The sequence below is a fragment of the Pholcus phalangioides genome, unplaced genomic scaffold (assembly GCF_987345545.1).
Source record: "Pholcus phalangioides strain wild (caught in Gottingen) unplaced genomic scaffold, Ppha-v1.0 ptg000004l_1, whole genome shotgun sequence".
Lineage (NCBI taxonomy): Eukaryota > Metazoa > Arthropoda > Arachnida > Araneae > Pholcidae > Pholcus > Pholcus phalangioides.
In genome coordinates, this window is record NW_028301597.1 from 49,810,363 (window position 1) to 49,832,516 (window position 22,154).

At 34.0% G+C, this 22,154-nt stretch overlaps 1 protein-coding gene across 1 annotated transcript in view; it reads right to left on the reverse strand.

The window, feature by feature from the left end:
- LOC149087792 (LIM domain transcription factor LMO4-like) overlaps positions 1-22,154 on the reverse strand; it is a 223,001-nt gene that overhangs the window by 138,787 nt on the left and 62,060 nt on the right. The window contains exon 2 of the mRNA XM_089231706.1: positions 6,700-6,762. The gene's annotated coding sequence lies outside the window, so the exon portion shown is untranslated. The remainder of the gene's footprint in view (positions 1-6,699; positions 6,763-22,154) is intronic.

Here is a 22,154-nt window from a genome sequence, read left to right on the forward strand (position 1 = left end):
GCATTGGTTTTGTCATATTCACTACTTTTTGAGATAAAGTGAAAATTGAATTTCAATGGTAATACCATAAGCAGCATACAAATCACACTGAAACTGTGCATTATGAATAAATATGGTAAATCATTGGCAAAGATACTTCGATGATTTTAGGGCCTATCATTATAATGGCAGAGCTAGGAGATAAATGTGAAGTACGTATATATGAGGTGATAAAATAAAAGTAAAAATTCCAAAATATCTGGATTTTGAGTTATTTCTCACAAAATATGAAATCGTTTTGTAAAAATGCCTCTTGTGATAGAAAAAAAATGCGCCGAAAATAATATAAAAATCAGTTATCGAAACTAAAAAAAGCTTTCAAAAAAGTATTTTTTGTAGACCGGTGTTATATAACGAGAAATGTTTTTGAAATTTTATTTCAAATAAAATTTAATTATGTAATTTTATTAGAAAAATTCTTATTCTTTACATTTTATGGCTTACCTACACTTATATGTGTAATGAAACATAATAAAACGAAAATCGAGAGTTAGTAGTGAAAATCAACCGGTCAAAATGACCGGTATCCGTCCTTATACGTAGAACGAAATGTCGGTCCTTCTAATGTTAAAATGCATACGAAACAAAAACTGTAAATATTATCAAGATGTTTATGGAGTCAAATATCAGCAAACATTTCTTCCACAGAATTGAAAAAAATATATATATTAATAAATAGCTGCCATGTATATAAAAAAAAAGGTTTTTTAGTAGTAGTAATAACGTATTTTTTAAAATAGGTGGAATTTTCTAACGAGCACTGAATCATTCTTCCTTTCATTTTTCTCTTAAAATTTTGTCACAAAAGAAATAAAACACAACTTATATAAGTATAAGGAAAGAGGACGGGGAGAGACGCTCTCTCTCTCTCTCTCGTGCACACGCGCTCGTTGAGAGTTAAGCCTCATTAGCATAAACCTCTAGGAGCGGCTGACACAGATACCTTTTAAAAAAGCAAAAGAGAGAGAGAGAGAGATCCAGCAAAGTCAGCACCTCTAATAAGGAACAGCACCAATTAACAGTTAATGAGTTGTTCATTAGGGTCACCAAACGCTTCGTTAAGCTGTTTGCAAAACGTTCCATCAGAAGGAAAACTCTAATGACCCCCTCCGTCCAATTAAAATTATTTCGTTCGCGAAGGATGACAGAGATGCTGTTGCATCTCTAATGATCGTCGATAAAACTCTCTCTTCCTCTCTCTTAAACCTTCATCTACTATTCTATTTCACTTATTTTACTCTGTAGTCGCAGCTTATTATAATCATGTATAACGTTATCATACGTGTATTGTTATCACTTTCGCAAAGTACGTAACGGGCCAATGTTATGGCATGATATAAAATCCGTTTATAGTTATCAGGACTTCGATTTATGTAATCTTTTTTTAATTTTTTTTTTCTTTTTGCACATTTTGTAGCTAAGGTTGAGCCAGAGACTATAGGGGGGTAATCTGCAGCACTGTGCAGAACATTATATATCCAACCCATGCTCTTGGAGTCATCTTCATCTGATACGGCCGGTGACAAAAGTAAAATGGAGCCATTTAGTAAAAAAGAAACAAAGGACACATTTGCAAGTCATTTAAGTGACCTGCATTGCAGGTCCACATCACGTAAGTCAGGGATTTTTGATCACGACCCAAACTTGATTCGCAGGAATTCAAATCCAATCCTGTTATAAATGACCGTTGAGTCACTGGTTTCACAAATTTCGGAAAACAAAAACCCATGGGTCGCGAAGCTGATCTTGTGTTATTGGTTTTCGGTAAAAATCCCCGATTTAAGCTATTTGCAGTGCATTTCCACATCACTTAAATATGATCCACTGCGAATTAAGAGATCATTGACTGACCCGCGGCACGGTTCCAGAGCAATTAGGCGGTCCACGGCACACTCCCAGATCACTGAAGTGGCCCGCGACACATTTACAGATCAAATAAATGGCCCGATACATGTTTTCATACCAATGAAGTGTCCCGCACTTTCCTCAAGGCCCGACCCTCCCCTACCAAAAGATGCACGATTTGACATTTTGAAACATTTGTTGGAAAGAAAAACGGAGTTGTCCCGTTTTCATACGTCCCATTATTCAACCAAAAAGAACATATGGTCATCAAGCAACCGGATTTTTTTCGAATCGATTATCATTATCAGAAACCCCCGAGTTCCAATGTGATCACACTAAGCGGCGTGCACTGTATTTTACTTTATTATTATTATTATTATTATTACTAATACCGTAACTATTGCTGCTATTCCGGCCGGATTCGTAATTACTCTTTTTTTCTTTTGATAATTTAACAATTCAGTTTAGGGAGAGATGAGTAATAAATATCCTACCGACTATTAAATGGGATGTTTTTCCCTCCTTAAGGGGAAATTATGCAAAAAAAAAATGAAGTAAATTTAACAACAAAAAAGTTTCATGTATGAAAGCGGCCCTCTTAAGACTGTCCCCGGGCAATGACCAACTGAACCACTTTTATTCTGCCATCGACAAAACAGGGTCACAACAGGTACCATTGATAAGAGGAAGGAAAAAAAATGACTTTCAGATATTTCAATAATTGAAATAACCCGAATATGAATAATTATCGAAATTAAATGAATTATATAGTTCTATTGAAATATTTAGCGACTGCTAGAGGCTCAGATCTAGGTCCAAATAATGAATTGCAAGGCCCAGGAGAGATCGTGAAGTTCAAATGTTTCGTTTTCAGAAAACTATGTGAATATAAATATTTTAATATGCACTTCGTAGCCGAAAAAAATTGTTGTTTTTTGTATTGCACTCATGTGCAAGCCTCAAGATGAAATGTGATTATCTGAAGCAGTATTTGTTAATTTTTTTTCCCCCGTGGCCGCCAATGCACCATATTTTCTTCTCGTGACCTCCTCCCCCCCCCCCCCCCAATCTCATACAGGGCCTCTTCCTACCCTGGTCTACGACCAAGGTCCTTTCGACTTATTAAATGTATGTATATACAAGATGAATCCGACCTATTCTACCAACCGAAACGGGGTGATAGACGAGCCCAAGTGGATCGTGAAATACCCCACCAACCCTGTCCTATTTCGAACCGTTTCGGAGTTATAGTGGATAGTCGATTATGGGGGGAAAATGCGTCAAGACTGAAAACAAAACCAGAATTTGTGAAGTTGCTGAAATATCTATACGCAAACTAAGCACACATTTGGAAAGAACAGGAATTTTGAAAGGCGAACTCTTCGGACGACCAGACGTAAACATCACTCTTCCACGACTCATTCGTGTCAATTCTGACCACGAAGTCCTGATGACGGCTCTCCATTGAAGAGCCGAAACGCGTCGACCATTCCACCAATTGAATTTATTTGTCTTAAAAACGTGGCAATTTTTGTATAAATTATATTCTTTTGTTCTCAATACGTCACTGAAATCAGCGTTTGGCAAAGTAGATATTCGACGAAAATTCAGAATTGGCGGTTACAGATTTTGGTGGCAATTTGATTTTGCATAAAAAATCCTTTAAGGTGACACTACCTCTATCTACAGGATATCCGTATTTAATGGCGAGCTACAAGCGCTGAGAGATCGGTAAAGTGGAAAATCGAATAGTCACCAAAACCTACTAAAATTAGTTTGACGAACGCAGATTTCAGTGAAACAAACGACTAAATTTCTCCTGAACTTGATGACCAATTTGATATTCTGTAGTTCTTTTATTCTACGTTCTTTCGAAAGCTGGTGGAATGGACAAGTTTTTAGCAAATTTGACCCATTGTAGGTAGAAGGATGCTTGCGGAATTGGCAATTAAATATTTTGGCGACAATTCGATTTTGAACTTCGCTAATCTTTCAGCACCAGTAGCTCGCCATTAAATCCAGCCATTCCAATGAAATTGTTGAGACCTCATAGGATTTTTTCTGCGCTTTCCAAATATGTGCTTAGTTTGCGCGTAGGTCGATCAAAAACTTCACAAATCCGGGTTTTTTCCAGAAGTCACGCATTTTTTTCTTCATAATCGATTATCCATTATAAATCGAAAACTTTTTCAGATAGTACAAGGCTGGTAAGTTGCTTCATAGTTCACTTAGGCTCGTCTATCACCCCCCCCCCCCCATTTCGTTTGGCAGAATAGGACGTATTCACCCTGTATATTGAATAAATTTATAGTGATAGAATCGAGATACACCCAGGCTCTGTCACACTCGGTGATGTAAGCACACAGTCGCTGGGAAACCTAACCATTTATAACAACATATACATGTTACTGCCAAAGCTCGAAATTGGTCAATTCGCGAGGGGGCCGGCCAATTCACGAAGTGGCCGGTGATCCCTGGCCAAAGTCCGACAACAAAAGGCATGATTCGGGATCATCGTCAAGCTGTGTGGCATATTTTTCCATGATAATTATGCCCACGTTAGTTATGGTAAACTATAAAACCACAGTCAAGATGTGGGAATCATTTTTTTTCTCCATTTTTTTCTCCAAATTTGGAAGAAAAAACTATATTATGTTATATTATGTTTATATTGTGTTTATATAATTATTTTTTCGTTTTTTCTCTCAGATTTCACTTTTTTTTTCTCTCGTCACATGGAGCTAATCCAATATAGCTGCTGTATGTAGATAGTATCACACGTTGGCGATTAAAAAAATGAATTTGGCTCCTACCGGGCCGTCTTGCATCAGCACATCGAACTTTGACCAGGAATCTCTGGCCACGTCGCGAAATGGCCGACCAAAGTACGAATCATTTCTGCAATTCGGACTCTGACCAAAACCCTAGGCCAATTCACGAAGTGGCCGGCCCCGTCTCGAATTCGCCGCACATCGGGATTTGGCAGTAACATATACACATGGGCAGGTGCCATATTAGGCACATCACAGGTAAACAGGTATAACATTTACGATCGAACACTGAATAAATTTATAGCGAAAAATTTCTTTGCAATGTCGATCTCCAGATTTCATGGTCAGAGTCCAGTAAACTTCACTCTTGTGGGATGTCATATGCAGGTCGGCCTCAACATCATAGACCTCCAGGTAAAGTTATAATCGGGAGCCACGTAGTTAGCTGGAACTAACACAACTTGCATATTTACAAAGCTATACCCTAAAATCATAGAACCATATCTCATCATGTAGGCCCCTACGGACTATGCTTGGATTAGCCCACGCGTTAACCCTTTAAGCGGCATGGCAGAAATCACTAAACCCCCCCCCCCCCTTTAAAATGTCATCTCTTTTTTAATGAAGTGGGCTTTCTTCCTATTTTTAGCAGGTGCAAACTAAGGAGGTATAGACTTATCAATGCTAAAATAAGAGGCTCTTAAACAGACGAGATATTTCGTCAATGTCACTTAAAAGGTTAAGATGACACTGGTTACATAGACAGTTCTACGGATTCTCCCCCCCCCCCCGCCCGAAAGAGTAGTAGTCACTTTTCACTCAACAGTTTATGAATCTACAACTATATTTCTTTCACAGCTTTGTACCACCTGTAATAGCTCTTTTCCCACTTGATTCTCCCCCGTGATTACCCTTAGAATATCCCAGGACCACGAGAGCAAGGCTCTGGGACAGTGTTTTCTATCAACACTTATCCGAGGAACTTTTTGTCAAACCCTGAGGGAACGAGGGACTTCCAAGACTGTGCTGTAGTTACTCGACATAACTCTATTCGTTCAGAAACGCATCCAGCCTGTTGTGGAAACATTTGAAGAACCATCTAGGGTTGTTTCTGTTGAACTGAACTACGCTAAGCTGTAATGTAGGGCAATGGAGTGAAATCAGCACCTGATTATTATCTTATCATACTTAACGATCATGATTATTAATTAATGGACATTCTCTTCTCCGACGGCGATGACATCGCATGAAACATAAAATTGATGAAACGGCGAATGCGTGCTGCGATTCGTGCTAAAAAGCGGTCCAGTGAATTTTTTTTCTTTTGCGAAGCAGTGCGTTTGTGAGTAAAATTGTACAGGTTGGACGAGAAGTCCTGAATACAGTTTAAATTTTTTTTTTAAATCAATAACTGACACATAAAAAAGGTGCGGTTTGCACTAAAATACTGATCACGGCTTAGAGATACATAAAATGCAACAGAAGCAGTGCGTAATCAATAATAATGTTTATTATGATTTCCCGTTACATAAAACTACAATATTTCAGCATGAGCACCCTTGTATCCGTTTAGATGTATTCCGAACTAAAAAGGGCGTCCATACAAAAATGTGATAGTTTCATGTAACGCAAATTCTCATAAACATTACATATGCACTGTTTGTGTTGCGTTTTATGTGTTTTGTCAAGTTTTTAGTTTTACAACGACACCTGCGAGTAAAGTTTGAACTTTTTTTTGAACCATGATACCGCATTTTAACGTGTATAAAGAACCACTGATTTTTTGGTCTTAAAATTTTGAAGAAAAATAAATCTAAGAGATACATCTATGTAATGCTATCCATAGATAAGAAACCTCCTTCTATTTTTGGGACCCTATTTTTGGCGCAAAGGGGTTCCTTATACACGTTAAAATACGGTAAGTATTTTAGTACAAACCGCACATTTTAGGTCAATTGGTTGATTTGTTATTTCTTTTTTAAATGTGTCCAGGACTTTTCGTCCAACCTGTATATATTCAAAGACTAAACCACAAGAGACTCACCCTTTTTCTCTAGAAAAATTCTTCAGCTGGGTTCTGGCATTTGCACACGAAATATTCTCATCTCTGTAAAAGAGAAATGATAAAACAAGTGAGTGACCATTAAATTGCTTAATACACGAAATAAGAAAAAAAAATGAATATCTCACAAAAAAAGACTAAATACAAAGTATAAGGATACGGTAAAGTTTTGTAATGTACTGTGTACGTTTTAATCTTATCTCACCAGCGATAATACTTTTTTCCCCCTGATAAATGAACGTACGTGTTATCAATAGTAATCTAATGGCCATGGTAATTCGGGTTATGGGTTTTTATCAAAGATCTGCGTGTGTTTTTCTTATACATCGCTCCTCCACTTATTTGTATTCAGATGATTTCCACCACCACTGCGAATGGAGAAATGATAGCTTGTTCAGCAGCGATAAACATAGCTCAACCTTCGTATTTTTTTTAAGGAACCGGATATACATTCGCTTGGAAAATCGATAGGAAAAAAAACCGGGTCCGTCCAGAAATATACGAGAAATGAGAGAGAGAGGTTCCATTCTCAGTCTCTCTTGGTGGTCAATGCGCTTCAAGTAAGTTGACGAAAAATAAAAAATTGTGAAGGGGAAGAGGCTCGATTCTTCGTACGTGATTCGATCAACAAACAACACACACTTGTTGGGTTTGGTCCTTCCGTCGTCGTCCATTTCACATCATGAGCAGCTGCCTAAACCTCATTTGAACCGATTACGGGCGCAGCCACCGCTTTTATTCAGCTTGTTCTCGGACATCAGAGAGATTCTATTATTACATCTCTGCGGCTAAAAACTCCGCGTGTGGTATACCGTGTCCATGGGGATAAAAGGAAAAATATATAAATATACAGTCAGACTTCTGTGAGTGGACGACAAATAAGAGGGATGGACTGTTCAAATGAATGTAAAAGAAATACCTTTTTTGAGCACAGTATAGAAAATGAAATTTATCGATTATCACTCAAAATACAAAAATTTAAACAGCCTTGAAAGGGGTGTTTGGAACTGCACTGGTACACTGGAGCTTATAGCGCAGATTGCACGCTGAAATAAAACCACATTAAGTAAAAATGTATTCAGAAAATTTAATTTTCGGTCTCACAGTTAATTCACAGCTCTAAAGCCGGCATTACACTATAAAAGTTTCAGAAAAGTGCTTTTATAAAACTTGAAAACTGCAACCAATAAACGTATCGGTTACATTCGCTCGGATGTAACCGATAGGCTTAATGGTTTTTTTTTTCAAGTTTTGTAAAATAACTTATTAAATTTTTATAGTGTAATACCAGCCTAAGATATTTTTGCATATAATTTCGTATTATCGAAGCGATTTAATCGACCAACTAAACAATTAATATTCTTAATTATTATAATATCACACTCTTCACTTCCATGACTGTATGGACTCGTCAACATTTTCCAGCTAATCGGAAAGTTTTTAGCACTATTTTTTTCAGTCATTCGGAAACGATTCTCAACCGCAAGTTCTACTCCCGAAATCTCTTTAAATAAAATCATCGCATAACCTAGGTATACGTAGAGTGAGAAAGACCAAAAATAGGAAGATGATTTCAAAACAATTTAAATTTTCTGTGTCCAATCTTTATTACAAATACCTCAGAGTAATTTTTACGAGGCGTATGCGCCATGATAACAGCCATCATGTTTTGTTCTTAAAAAGAGAGGAACTAGCATTTTTGAAAAGTCTTTTGACATTATATCGAATGCTTCCTAATTCTCAACACACTATAAAGAATATTTTTTGTATCTTTAACATTAGCAATTTCGCAATCACTTGCAAATCACTCGTTATAGGGAGATTCTCGTTATAACGAACTTGTACTGTATCCGGAAGGTTGCAAAAACAAAAGGCTTTTTAAGAAAGCGAGATTTCTCGTGGACACCGATGAGAAGGTTAATGAAATGCAATTTATTGCAGCAAACAATATATATATAGAGCAGAGATTTCTTTTTTCTTCTCACTCAAATCGTAGACAATTATTTGAGAAAACGAGGCTTAGGCAAATGTATAGCTTGATAGCATGGAGAAAAAAATACTCTCTTGAAGACCGAATAGGAGAAAAAAAAAAGAGCTGTATAAATAATGTGTTGTCCAGTTCTGTCCTGTCTGGCTGATGATAATAATAGCAATGCGGCAGAGACATAAAGATTAGTCAACGGAAATGGCCCGATCCCGGCCAATAAATCTGATTAGTACAAATTGGTTCGCAGCCATCACGAGAGGAATGATGAGATCTTCTTCCAACAATAAATACAACTACCGTACGTACGATGGACGACGACCCATAGATATAGCAGCGAATAACGAGAATAAGAGTGAACAAAAAAAAAATTGGAACGACCAGCAGGTATAATCCCCTCCTGAACGAATTCACTTCTTCTTCAATCTTCCAGCTTTTATAAGCGATAATCGGCGACATTAACATGCCATGATCGAGCTCGACGGTCCAAAAAACACGACACAATGAGGGAAAAAAAATAAGGGATCCTGGTACTGGCAGATTCCCAATCACACGGCTTTTGTTGTAGAATATAGCAGGAAAAAAGGGAACCCTGGAATATAAAGAGCTCTTCACCAGAGCCCACTGCCACGAACGGTGATAATGGAAAGAACTCGCATGCACTGTAATAACAATAATAATAAAAAGCAATTTTACGCTGTTTTGGGATTGAATCAGAACGGCAATTTCGGATACCGCCATTGAGTAATACCATTTAGGATAGATGTATGTCTACACGAGTGATCACGGTTATCTTGCGTATCCCCTCAGCATCCCATGAATTGCTTTTCCAACATCACCAGCGAAAATTGCGTTAACTAAAGATTGCTCGGTGGTGGTCATCAAATGCCCGATCTGTATCCTCAATAAAATATGCACATGACATATTTTTTATGGAAAACTTATAGCATGTTTGCGGCAGCAGATAAAGCAGTAGGTTTCTACCCGGTGTCCACGATTCTTTTCATTGGCACCCGGGAACGATTAACAATTTGCTGTATAGTTAATAGAGTAGCAATTTTCGACAATAAATTTAGACTTGAGAACACCGTGATTGCGAAAAATCACACGGACTCCTAGGAAAATAAATGTTTAGAACTATTTATATAGAGGAGCGTTTCTCAACCTGTGGTCCACGGACGAGAGATGTTCCGTGAAGATAAGATAGGTTCATTTGTACGCAACGAATATGAATAATATCCACATAGGCTCGAACAACTGAATGAATGAAGGACGAAATCTCCCACAGGAATTATCCCGTTGCCGAGATCTCTTTCAGCTTAGCTTCATGGCATATAATCTGAAACAAGGCTCAAACAACTATGAATTAGTGGATCATCAAATTATTTTAGAAATTTCAGTGGTCCTTGGGTTCAAAAAGATTGAGAAACGCTGATACAGAGCATAGCATTTCTTCAGAGGAACTTTCACGAGGTACGCGTGATTGCTCTTGTATAAATGATAACAGCATAATCTGTAGCAGTGTTTACCAACCTTTTTGATGTTGCGGACCCCCCCCCCCCGTAGTGACGATCAATGGACTCCTTCGTGGACTCCTTGCGGTCAAGGTCAATTTAGAACCCCCTTCCATTCCCCCCACAAAATCTAAAATCTATTGCGTTTTACAATTTGCTTATCATAAGAAATTGGAGTGAAAAAAAAAATTTACACATCACTAAATGTGTCATCCATGTAATGACAATAAAAGAAAATTATCCCGCGGGCTACTTACAAAGTACCCACTGACCCCCAGAGGAGTCGCGGACTACAAGTTAAGAAACACTGATTCACAGAGAAGGGAATCATGATTTTTTTTTTTTCGAGTCACTTGCACCGTTTATGCAAAGAATCGGGGAAAAAAAGCATCCGTGTAGCAGTGTTAACATATTCTCAAATGCAGACATCGAATATGAGTCCTTAAATACCACTTGACTGAACTGGTTTAAATGTCAATCTGGGATGTGGATCAAGAACATGAAATCAAAAAAGAAAGATTTGAGTTCACTTAGGTACTCGGTAAAACAGTGAGCACAATTATGCTCACGAGGACCAGGTTAAATGTGCCTCATACAAAATAGTTCGCTGATCGATCGATACAAAGGCAATCTTGCGCATTTGTGGAATATCCGTTTATAATACGTTGCTCACTTTGAGAAATACCACTTTATTATTATACAGGGTGCATAGAAAAGTCCCTTTATCCGAAATAGCACTTGAATCGTTGATCCTGGAAGCATATTTCTAGTTTGAGAAAGTATCCAAATAACGCGTATAACTCAGATACGTCATTCATATTGCAAGGGGTTGTAAAATTCAAAAGGTAACGTTTTTATTTAGACACCCTGTCGCAAAAAAAAACAGAAAGATGTTGCTTTGTCTCGCGTGAGCGATAAAAAATTCCATGTTTCCAAGACATAATATTCGTCGCGATATTTGAATTCGAAAATTACTGAAAATAAGGGGGAGGGGGCAGCATATGAAGAATAGAATGAGCTTGCTGCCAGAGATTATGCGGTTCTTTCCTTTATTTGAACGATTTTCGAATTCAGATATTTCAGTGAATATTGGATTCAAAAACACGAAATTTATTTTCTGCAATTTATTTTGTGCTTAGGAGAGACAGACCAACTTTTCAATTGGGTTTTTAGGACGGTGACAAAATAAAGTTTTTTTATTTCAATATCTGTACAACTCCTTGCAATATGAATAACGTATCTGAAGTCTTCACGTTATTTTGATACCTTTTTGTAATTGGAAGAATGCTTCTAGGATCAACGGTTCACAAGTTTCTTTACGATAAAGGGACTTCCCAATTCCCCCCGTGTATAAGAAGTTTATAAAATGTGCATTAATTTTTTTTTTCTAAATCGTGTGACTTGTTTAGACTGTTGTTACACAAAAATTTTGAAATAAAATTTTTATTCAAGCAATAAAATTTTTTGTGGTTATTAATGTCTGAGGCTGGGATTACGCTATAAAAGTTTGATCAAAGATCTTTTACAAAAATTTAAAACAAACAACCAATAAGCCTATTGAATACATTCGCTCGAATGCGACCGGTACGCTAATTGGTTGTTTTTCTCAAGTTTTTTTGGTTTTTTTTTATACATAACGTGATCAGCACGTATTCCCAAGAGATCGTTACGATCTGTCCAGGGAATTTGTTAGTGTGTTAGTAGACATCCATGCACGAACCGGGATTCGAACCCAGACCTGCAGTCAGAAGCTAGCTCCCTAACCACTGGACTGCCAGGCGGCGTTCCCCTTTTACTAAGGAGCCTTCACAAAACTTTTATAGTGTAGTACCGGCTTACGTTCGAACTAAAATGAAATAAATTCAAATTTGCATAAATAGAGGATCCACAAGATAAATTACGAAATGCTCAATTTTTTAAAAAAATTTATCGTCTTGATCTGTAGTATAGATATTCTCTCTTCCTTTTCTTAGTGATCGAACTGACTAAAATATTTACCAAGGATTTTAATTCCCACACACAAAAAAAAAGATTTTGGCTATTTTCTTTCGGTGTAATCTAGAAACGGTCATTCCGAAAAGAAAAAGATAAAACTAAAACCTGATGTCCAAATGAAGAAAATGACTACAACTTAGAACAATAATAAAAAAATAGAAAGAGGGATGTCAGTCAGTTCTAAAATTGGTCTCTGGAGCTTGAAAACTGACATTGAAGTACGTTGGGGGTGCATTAGCTGCTAATGCTTGAACAGTAGACGTGGCGGTGTTTCTCTCTCTCTTTTTTTTTTTTTTCTTTTTTTTTTTTTTTGAGAATTCGGAGCACAGAGTGTAAAAGACATCAAGACAAAGTGAAAGTATCAAAAAATAAAAAGTACAAAAACAAGCCAAAAGCGTTCGTTTGACGTATTAAAGTGGAAGTTAGTTCCGCTTTTAATCGAATAACTACATCACGAGTGTCACGAAAACTTTTACGGGAAAAATAAGAAAAAAAATCCGGGAAAAAAGAGAAAATGAAAAAAAAATATATATATATATATAACTTTTGGCACCACTTCTCTTATCACTTTCAACTTTGCCGGTTTTAGAAGAATGCCAAGAACTACGCCAAAGATCGTTCGTTGATGAAAAGCCCTTTTCAATTTAAAAGTCACTGTTTAAAGGCAGAAAAGGAACAAAAAAAAATTATATCGAACAGAGAGGAGGAAGATTAACAAAAAAAAAAGAAAGGAAGAATAATAATAAAGAAAAGTTACGCCAAATTTCCTTTTAATTTCCTCTCTAAGTTTTTTGGTGAATTTGCTACTTTTGTGGAAACGGCAGTTGACAAGAAAACAAAAGAATTGTTTCGCGACAGGAAATTTATAAACGGAGGAAAGAAGAATTTTTCTATTATTTTTATCTCAATTTTTTTTTCATTTATATATTTTCTTATTTTTTCCCCCTTAACATCTTGAAGATTCGGTTGATGTTGATGAGATAACACCATTATTATTTTTTTCTTTTTTGTTAAATGCGGCGTTTGCGGGTAAACGATAAAAACCTGTTCGCGTCCAAATAAATAACGTCGTCAGTTAATTAGCTGTCGACGGATGAGGACAAAATAAAATAAAGAGAACATCAGCATATCCAAAGAAAAAAAAATATTTATATATTATTTATAAAAAGTTTCACGAATTTTGTAACGTTAATTTTGCTTGAAGAAATATTTCAGGTAATTAATCAAGTTTAAATCAATAATCCAGCATTTTCGGGAAAAAAAAGGTTTCATTCACGGTTCGAAACGATAAAAAAATAAACAAAGGAAATTCTACGAAATTACTGTATAGATACAAAATCACAAAATGTACGAAAATTTAATTACAAAATTCTTCGATAATATCAAAAAACACAAGTTGTTCTTTGGGTTCACAGTCAAGTCAACATTAATGAAAGGAAAATAAGAAAAAGAAGGCTTTACACACCTCATGAAGAAAATTCATTTTTAATTACAAAAAAACCAATTCAATTTTTGGAATTATAATATTTGTATATTTTAACTTGAATGAAAAAACTTAATTTTTCTTCTTTAACTTACTGTCAATGCGTTATATACAAAAAATATCTTTTAGTGAAATTATAATGATTCTCACAAAAGTCAAAATTGTAATGATTCTCACAAAAGTCAAAATTGTAATGATTCTCACAAAAGTCAAAATTGTCATGATTCTCACAAAAGTCAAAATTGTCATGATTCTCACAAAAGTCAAAATTGTCATGATTCTCACAAAAGTCAAAATTGTAATGATTCTCACAAAAGTCAAAATTGTAATGATTCACAAAAGTCAAAATTATAATGATTCTCAAAAGTCAAAATTTCAAATGGATCTCGACGTTATTTTCGGATTCCTCAATTCCTCAAAGGTGAAATCGACGGCACAAATGAATAAATTATCTAAAAAAGCTTTTACGAAAAATGTAAAATGATAAATGGTTTGACACAGAGTTAAAAAAGAGATTTTAATTACAGTTTCAAAATTCATATTTCGTGATTATTCAATTAACCAAAATACCAAAAATTTTTAGAAGGTATTTATTTTTATTTAAATTAGAATATGCAATCAATGTGAATATGAAATGAATATGAAAAAGATGCAAAATAATATACAAAATATTAAATGTAGTATTATTATAAGATATTTATCTAAAATTTTAAGTACACACATTTACAATATATACAAATATATTGTAAATGCACTCGACGCCGCCTGGCAGTTGAGTGTTTAGGGAACTAGCTTCTCACTGTGCAGGTCTGGGTTCGAATACCGGTTTGGGCATGGATGTCTGCTAACCTAACATCCATGGGAATACGTGAAAATCACATTATTATAAAAAGAAATGTAAAATTACTGTTTCCAGTAAATGTTTTAAGAATAAAATCAATGTCATACCATTAATAGCGTATGATTTTGCTCTCCCTTAACATTTGTTTCCTTTATTTCTCATAGATTATCATTAATATCTCTAAATAATATGATAAAGTTTAAAGAATTAATAATCTGAAAAATATATTAATGCTTGTATCAAAATAAGAAAAGAAATCAACTAAAAATTATGGAAATTATAATCATCTAGCGTTATTTTAAAATTAATATTTGGGGATTATTTAATTAGCGTTCGATACAAACACAAAAAAAAACACTTTAGCTAATGGGAACTTTTTTAATTAAAATTTATAATACAAAATGTTAAATGAATATTTTGCATTAAAAAAAGATATAAATATTACATAAATATTGAATTTATTGCTGTTTAAAATTTCAGGTAAAACTTTATTACACAGAAATTTAAAGTGAATAAAAGCAATGTCATACCATTTTAACAACGTATTTTTTTCACTTTTTTCAACATTTATTTCTCCATATCTCATAAATTATCATTATGTATATAAAAATAATAATATAATACATTTAATAAGAATCAATAACCAGAAAATATTAATGTTTCATAAAAAAATTAATCAACTGAAAATTATTAATAGCATCGAATATTTTAAAAAGAAATGTCAAATTGAAGTTTACAGTATTTACTACTTTGTAAATTAAAAATCATTTCAAAATCCTATTTCATACATTAAAAAACATATAACTAAATAACAATAATAGGAAACAAACACTAATTACCTTACTCAATACAGAAACATTAAAAAAATCGAAAAAAATAATATTACATCAAACAAAAAAAAGAGTAAAATAACATACTCAAATCAGAACAAAACACAAACGTAATAACCCGAAACAAATAAGATAGAAAGATTAAAAAACTGTCTATAACAAAAAAAAGAAGCTTAAAAAAAAAAGCCTAGACACCTTTCACTAAAAAATATTTGAGAGGCAATTAACGGCTTACAAAGGCCGATGATTGGATAATCAGAGAAGGCAATTGGATCAGCAATCGCTACACAAAAGCACACACAGAACACCGTCTTTTATATATATATAAAAAACGACATGAAAAAAATAATAATACTAAATAAATAGATAAAAAAAGTTACGAAAAAAAAAATAAAATAAAATCTTTTTCAATCGTTTTAACTTATTTTTTTACCTTCTATTTTATTTCTTGTCTTAAGGGATGTAACAAATCTTTTTCAAATCTTCCTCCACCGCAAAATGCTACGGATTCTCTCTCAATTTTTTTTTTTTTATCTTTTCCTTTTCTTAGAAAGAGAAATAAGACGGGAAAAAAATCAGCTTCGAAGAAAACGTCAAGATAAAAATAAAAAAAAAAATAGAGAAATAAGAGAAAAACCACTTAGAGTGTACGCCAAATTACTTTCCCATTTAAGAAGTAGAATTTGATTTTTTTTATATATATATCTAACTTGCTTTCTTGCACTTTTAATTTACGTTTTTTTCTTCTCCTATCCTCTCTCTCTCTTTTCTTACATCCTTTTTTTTTCATTCTCGTCTTTCTCCTCGAGACATTGATTCCTTATTAAAACCCCACCTAATTATTTTAAATGACTGCTTCGCTTTAGCGGCGCAGACAAAAAAAAAACTAAAAATTAAATATATAATAATAAAAGAGGACAACGGTTATAATGCCTTAATTAAGGAGAGCAGTGGGACCTTTTTATTGCCACGCGGAACGTTTAATTAGAACCCTTTAAAAAAAAAATCGTAAAAAAAGAAAAAAAAAGTCGGGGAAAAAAATATATTTAAAAAATAATAATAAAATTGTATAAAAAGTTCCCTCAGGGGAAATTTTTAAAAGCTGTTCTCACAAAAACATGAGAAAACAACTAAAGAGGTCGACAGATGGCACTGGCGTCGAGTCTTACGTGACTATGAGAGAGACTCATAAAGAGGTCGGATTCATTACGGAGTTTAATGAAAAAAATAAAAGGAAAAAAAACGGTGTTAATAATTAAAATGTTTTTAAGTTATCTACTTTTAACAAGCGATTAAATTGCCTTTTTTTATACTCTTTTTTTTTCTCTAAAATTAGAACATGATCGCATTGATATAATGAATTACGATAAAATTCCTTGAAACATGCTAATTACAATTTCTAATTACGAATTTTATGTGTTATAGAGGGAAAATATAAATTGAATATTTATGAATTTTTTAATAAAATAACCCGGTTATTTATAGTTAGGATTATGTTTTCAATTTACCGATAATTTCTAGGAATTTTTTTTTTTCCTTTTTTTTTTATGTTGGATCGGAATTAAAAGATGTTGGAGAAATTGATACACAAAATATAGGTGAAAGGAAAACAATTTTTTAACAATGGTTTCCAATGGAATCGATTATTTTTCCGATTTTTCCGGAAATAACTCCATTCGTGAAAGGAAAAAAGTCGGTGTTAATAATATTATTGAAATGTTTTTATAAGTTATGTACTTCTAACACAACAATTAAATTGAATTTTTTATCTTTTTTTTTTTTTTTTTAGAATTAAGAGGACATGGTTGCATTGATGAAAATGAATTAAGATCAATTTTTTTAAAACGTGCTAATTATAATTTTTAATTATGAATTTTATGAATTACAGAGGGAAGATAAAAATTGAATTGGATATTTAAGAATAAATTATTTTTAGACAAAAATATCCGGGTTATTTATAGTCAGGATTGCGTTTTCTATTTGCCGATAATTTCTTGGAATTATTTTTTTTTTGGATCGGGATTTGGAATGGAATTTAAGATGTGTCTGTGTTAGAGACAAATTGGTACACATAATATACGTAGAAGAAAAACAAATTTCAACAATGCCAACGGAATCAATTGTTTACCGATTTTCACTGGAATCGATTTCTTTCCGATTTTTCCGAAAATAATTCCTTTCGTGAAAGAAAAAAATCTGTGTTAATAATTAAAACGTTTTAAAGTTATCTACTTCTAACAATCAATTAAATTGCCGTTTTTCTCATATTTTTTTCTTTAGAATTAAAAGAACATGGTTGCATTGATGAAATGAATTAAAATCAATTTTTTTTAAAACATGCTAATTATAATTTCTAATTATGAATTTTATGCATTATAGAGGGAATATAAAAGTTTAATTGAATATTTATGAATAAATTATTTTTAGATAAAAATATTCGGGTTATTATTAGTCAGGGGATTGTTTTTTTGACTTACTTATAACTTCTTGGAATTTTCTTTTTGAATCGGGATTTAGCTTAAGATCTTGGACAAATTGATACACAAAATACACGTAGAAAAAAAAAATTGTAACAATAGGTTTCCAATGGAATCAATTACTTTCTGATTTTCCCAAAAAAATAATTACATTCGTGGAAAGAGTAAGTTAAAATACGGGAATATGTAAATACACTGTGTGTTTAGTTCCAGTTTTTTCCAAATTTATTTAGTACTTCTCCGTTTTCTTTCCGCCTCATTATTTTTAAGAAAAACCCATAAACTACCCTACATTCTTTTTTTAATTTATTTTTTGCTAGTCCAGGTTCGTTTGAGTAACTGCTACGTTGTTAGCACTGAAATATCGCATCGAAATGATAAACAATTCTTTGATTCATTCTTTTAAATCGTGTTCAGTTATAACCATTTACACCAAGGTATGGTTAGCTAAATCCGTAGCAGTTTTTACTACTAGATGACGACAATACTCATGGCTCTTATAACGAGGGACGGTTGCTTAGGAAGAATTTTTGCTGGAAGCGATTATTGAAAAGTAATTTAATGAACTCTTTTTGGCAAATAAAATTTTTCGCTACATTATTTGCTACAAAAAACAATTTTAAAAAAATGATAAAAATACATTAGTTTTTTTTTTAATATTTTATAATCTGCATACAGAAAATTCATTTCCAATCAGTATGTATATACTCAATACAAATTCACAATTTTCGACTGACTTTTGCCTCAATTAAACTGTACCTGAAATAAGAGATATAGACTAGGGTTTTCCAATGTAGAGTTTTATACGGAACGCTTGATACTATAAGGCTGTTCCGCGGAAACCTTGATGATAATGAGGTCGCTCTACGGAAGTCAAACAAATTTTTGAATATTTATCAAAAAAAAAGTGTCACTACTGTGATCTCAGCACACCATAAGACCCCGCATGTGCCCCAAAAGGGGGGGGGGCTTAGATGGGGGCATATTCTCTTTAATTTTACCTGCACAGACTTGTTGATTCTGTGCTCACAGAATTTCCATTTCTATAGGGAATGAAAAAAATAACATGTGCTACCTTTTATACAAAATATGGGGATTTTTTTTCTTTCTGCGCAGCAAAAACCGTATACACGGAAGCAATCTCAGCGGTGTTTGCCGATATGCATTCTAGATGCTCGATTCAAGATATTGAGAAACATCATTAAAATCTAGAACCTTCTGCTACCCATCAGTTAAAAAACACAACTCTTATGATTGAGATTGGTGGCAGGTTTTTGATTGATGTGCCAAAAGGAAAAAGCAATATAGTATGATATTAATGAATATTTTTAACACCATAATAAAAATTGAATTTTTAAGTTTGCTGCAAAACTTCAACGGTTGATGTTTGTTTGTAATAGAATAACATTTGTAACACTCGCAAGCAAAGAGTAATACGTCCTATACTTTCTGTAATTGTAGTCAAAAACATACAACGGGGCTTGATATGCTTCTTAATGGCCGCACTTTGCGACACACAAACAGTAACTGTTAAAATTTCCTGGTAAACTCTTAATAATTTAACTAATATTATTTTACTTATAAACTATGTATTTACTAATGTCATAAAAATCTATATTGTTTTTTCATTCGGCATGTTAACAAAAAAAACCGATCACCAATTCGAGTCGAAAAATCGTAAAAGTTGTATTTTTAGTTGATAGATGGCGGATGTTGTTCCAGCCTAATGATGTTTCGCAATATAATACATACTGTACAGTATAGTTATTATCTAGAAGTCATATTGTGGTTGATAAAATTTCATTTTTACCCGTTTGTTAGTACTAGACAAAAGTAACTAAGAAATTCTCTTTTTTCATGGTATTTGCAAAATATGAATGTTTAGAGTCAGAATGAATGAGAATTAGTGCTATGCGACAAAAATAACTGTAAAGAGCAATTTCACTCTTCTTCAAATTTTAAGGAGCAATTTTGTAAAAACGAGGTATTTTTATAAATGAAAACAGAGTAAAAAGAGATAATGATTTTTTTTTATGACAAAGAAATAACTAAATAATAAAAATTATCGAACATTTGAAGGAGTATTTTCACTCCTCAACAAAACTTTAATTTTGATTCCTGAATCACGCATCTAGATGAGTATTGGCGAATATTGCTGAGAATGCTTCCGTGTGTACACAGAGTTTTCGATGCACAGAAAAAAAATCACCATATTGTGTATAAAAGGTAGCAGCATGTTAATTTTTCATTCCGCACAGATATAGAAATCCTGAGCGCAGAGAAACAACAAGTCTGTGCGGGTGAAATTATAGAGAACGCGTCCATCTGGAAAACAAAAAGGACCCTTGGTACCATCGAGACAAAAAAAATTATTCAGGTCAACAGGATTTTTTAAGCAAGCTGATGTTAAGAATTTTTTTAAAAATCAGCAGGGATAAAATGTGTAACGCTATTATTTATCATTTACGTTATCAATGTGCGAGAGAAAACATTTATCTCGTTTACCAGAAATGAATAAACTTTGACATGAGGACGAATGCGCGTGCATTTAAGGCTATGTTTCAAGATATGTTTATAAGAGATGGCGCCACATCACCAACAATGAACAACAATTGTTTTCCAATCAAAATAGAACCGTACTTCGGGTGCTTTTCAACAAGGGGTATTTATTAATTATCAAGCATTGAGTGCTGTTTCACTCGTTTTGTTTGTTTCTTAATTGAAGCAAGAAGATATAGCCCGATTCTTTAATAAATTACTTCCAGACCGTTTTAACGCATGGGCCCGCCAAGCACATGCCAGAAGTCGTTCTCGAGTATTTTGGGGCAATCCACGGTAATTAGATCAGGTGCGATGATAAATAGGAGGTGCCGCTTGGCCAAATGTCTCATTTTCCCATGCGAAAATCTGTACAATTAAGAAGGCCCACTTAATTTTAAGGCCTCCAGATGAGGGCTTTGCCCGAGCTTCCCTCCGGAGGCGGATTTAGTTTTGTTGCCTGTGGGCTTTGTACAAATTTTGCCGTCCTTCAACCATTATAGTCTAGTTACCTTGACTGCTCATTCCTCCAAATTAGCCGCCAGGACTATGGCTAAACCCCCCCCCCCCCTTCCACACCGTAAAATGTGCCGCTGTGTATAGGCCATTCTTTCGGTCGTTCACATGTGTTCACACAATCTAGGCCACTGTTTTCGTCCCTCATTCATTTGGCCATTCTTTGGTCCCTCACATACTTGCACACTGTCTAGTTAGTCATCCCATTGAAAATTTTGAACACTTCGATCATATCTCCTCGACACCTGCGTTCATCCAATGTAAACATATATATAGAACACGAAGAGACCTTTTTGAAAATGAGACCAATTCCACCAATTTTGAAAATGAGACCAAATTCCACATTAAGAAATTGCCGTTTTCTTAACGTAAAATTCGTGGCTTAAACGTAAAAAAATACGTTGCTTTAAAACTCAACAAGTGCAAAAATAGTCGAAAATCTTTCCAGCAACGATGGTTCCTTGAATTTAACAGTTCATTTGTTAATGTTTACTTCAACCACCTGATTGAATTCTAAGACAATGCTTTCTTCAACAACACAAGAGCATTTTTATCCCTTCACAATGCTTTGCCAGCTACTTCTTCAATGTTCCAAATGTACTCAACTTATATATATATATATAACGTTTATAATTAAAGTTCTCTACTGTATTCTGAGTAGTTTTAACTAACTCATCCAAACGCAACAATATTTTCAGGATATTTTAATGAGACCGTGAGAGAGAAATATTCATGTAATAAAAAATAGTTCAATTTATGACCACTAGGTGAAAAGCTCAGACCTATGTAGCGCCCGTCAGTATACTGGCACTACTCAGACACATGTAGCACCCGTTCTGGAGGACATTTCCATCGAAACTTGGTATATACGCTATATGGACCATGGGGAAAAGGAAAATGCAAAAGCGCACTTGGCGAAAAAATTGAACTATTTTTTTTTTTATTGCATAAATCTCTCCCCCCCCCCCTGGCCTCATTAAGATATTCTAAAAATTTGATTGTATTCGGATGAGTAATTTGTAAGAAACTAATCAAAATACGGGAACATTAATTATAAACACCCTGTATTTTAATCTGAAAGGATAAATGTTTATTATACCCAACAAAATATTCATTTATTTTCAACGTGGAAGCTATAACAGTGTTTTCCGAGTAGAAAACTTATCCCCATACCGCTATATGAAATTTTGATGATCAACATATCAGCGTTCATCTTCCGAACTCGGAAAGTATATATACAGTACATAGTAAGAATATCA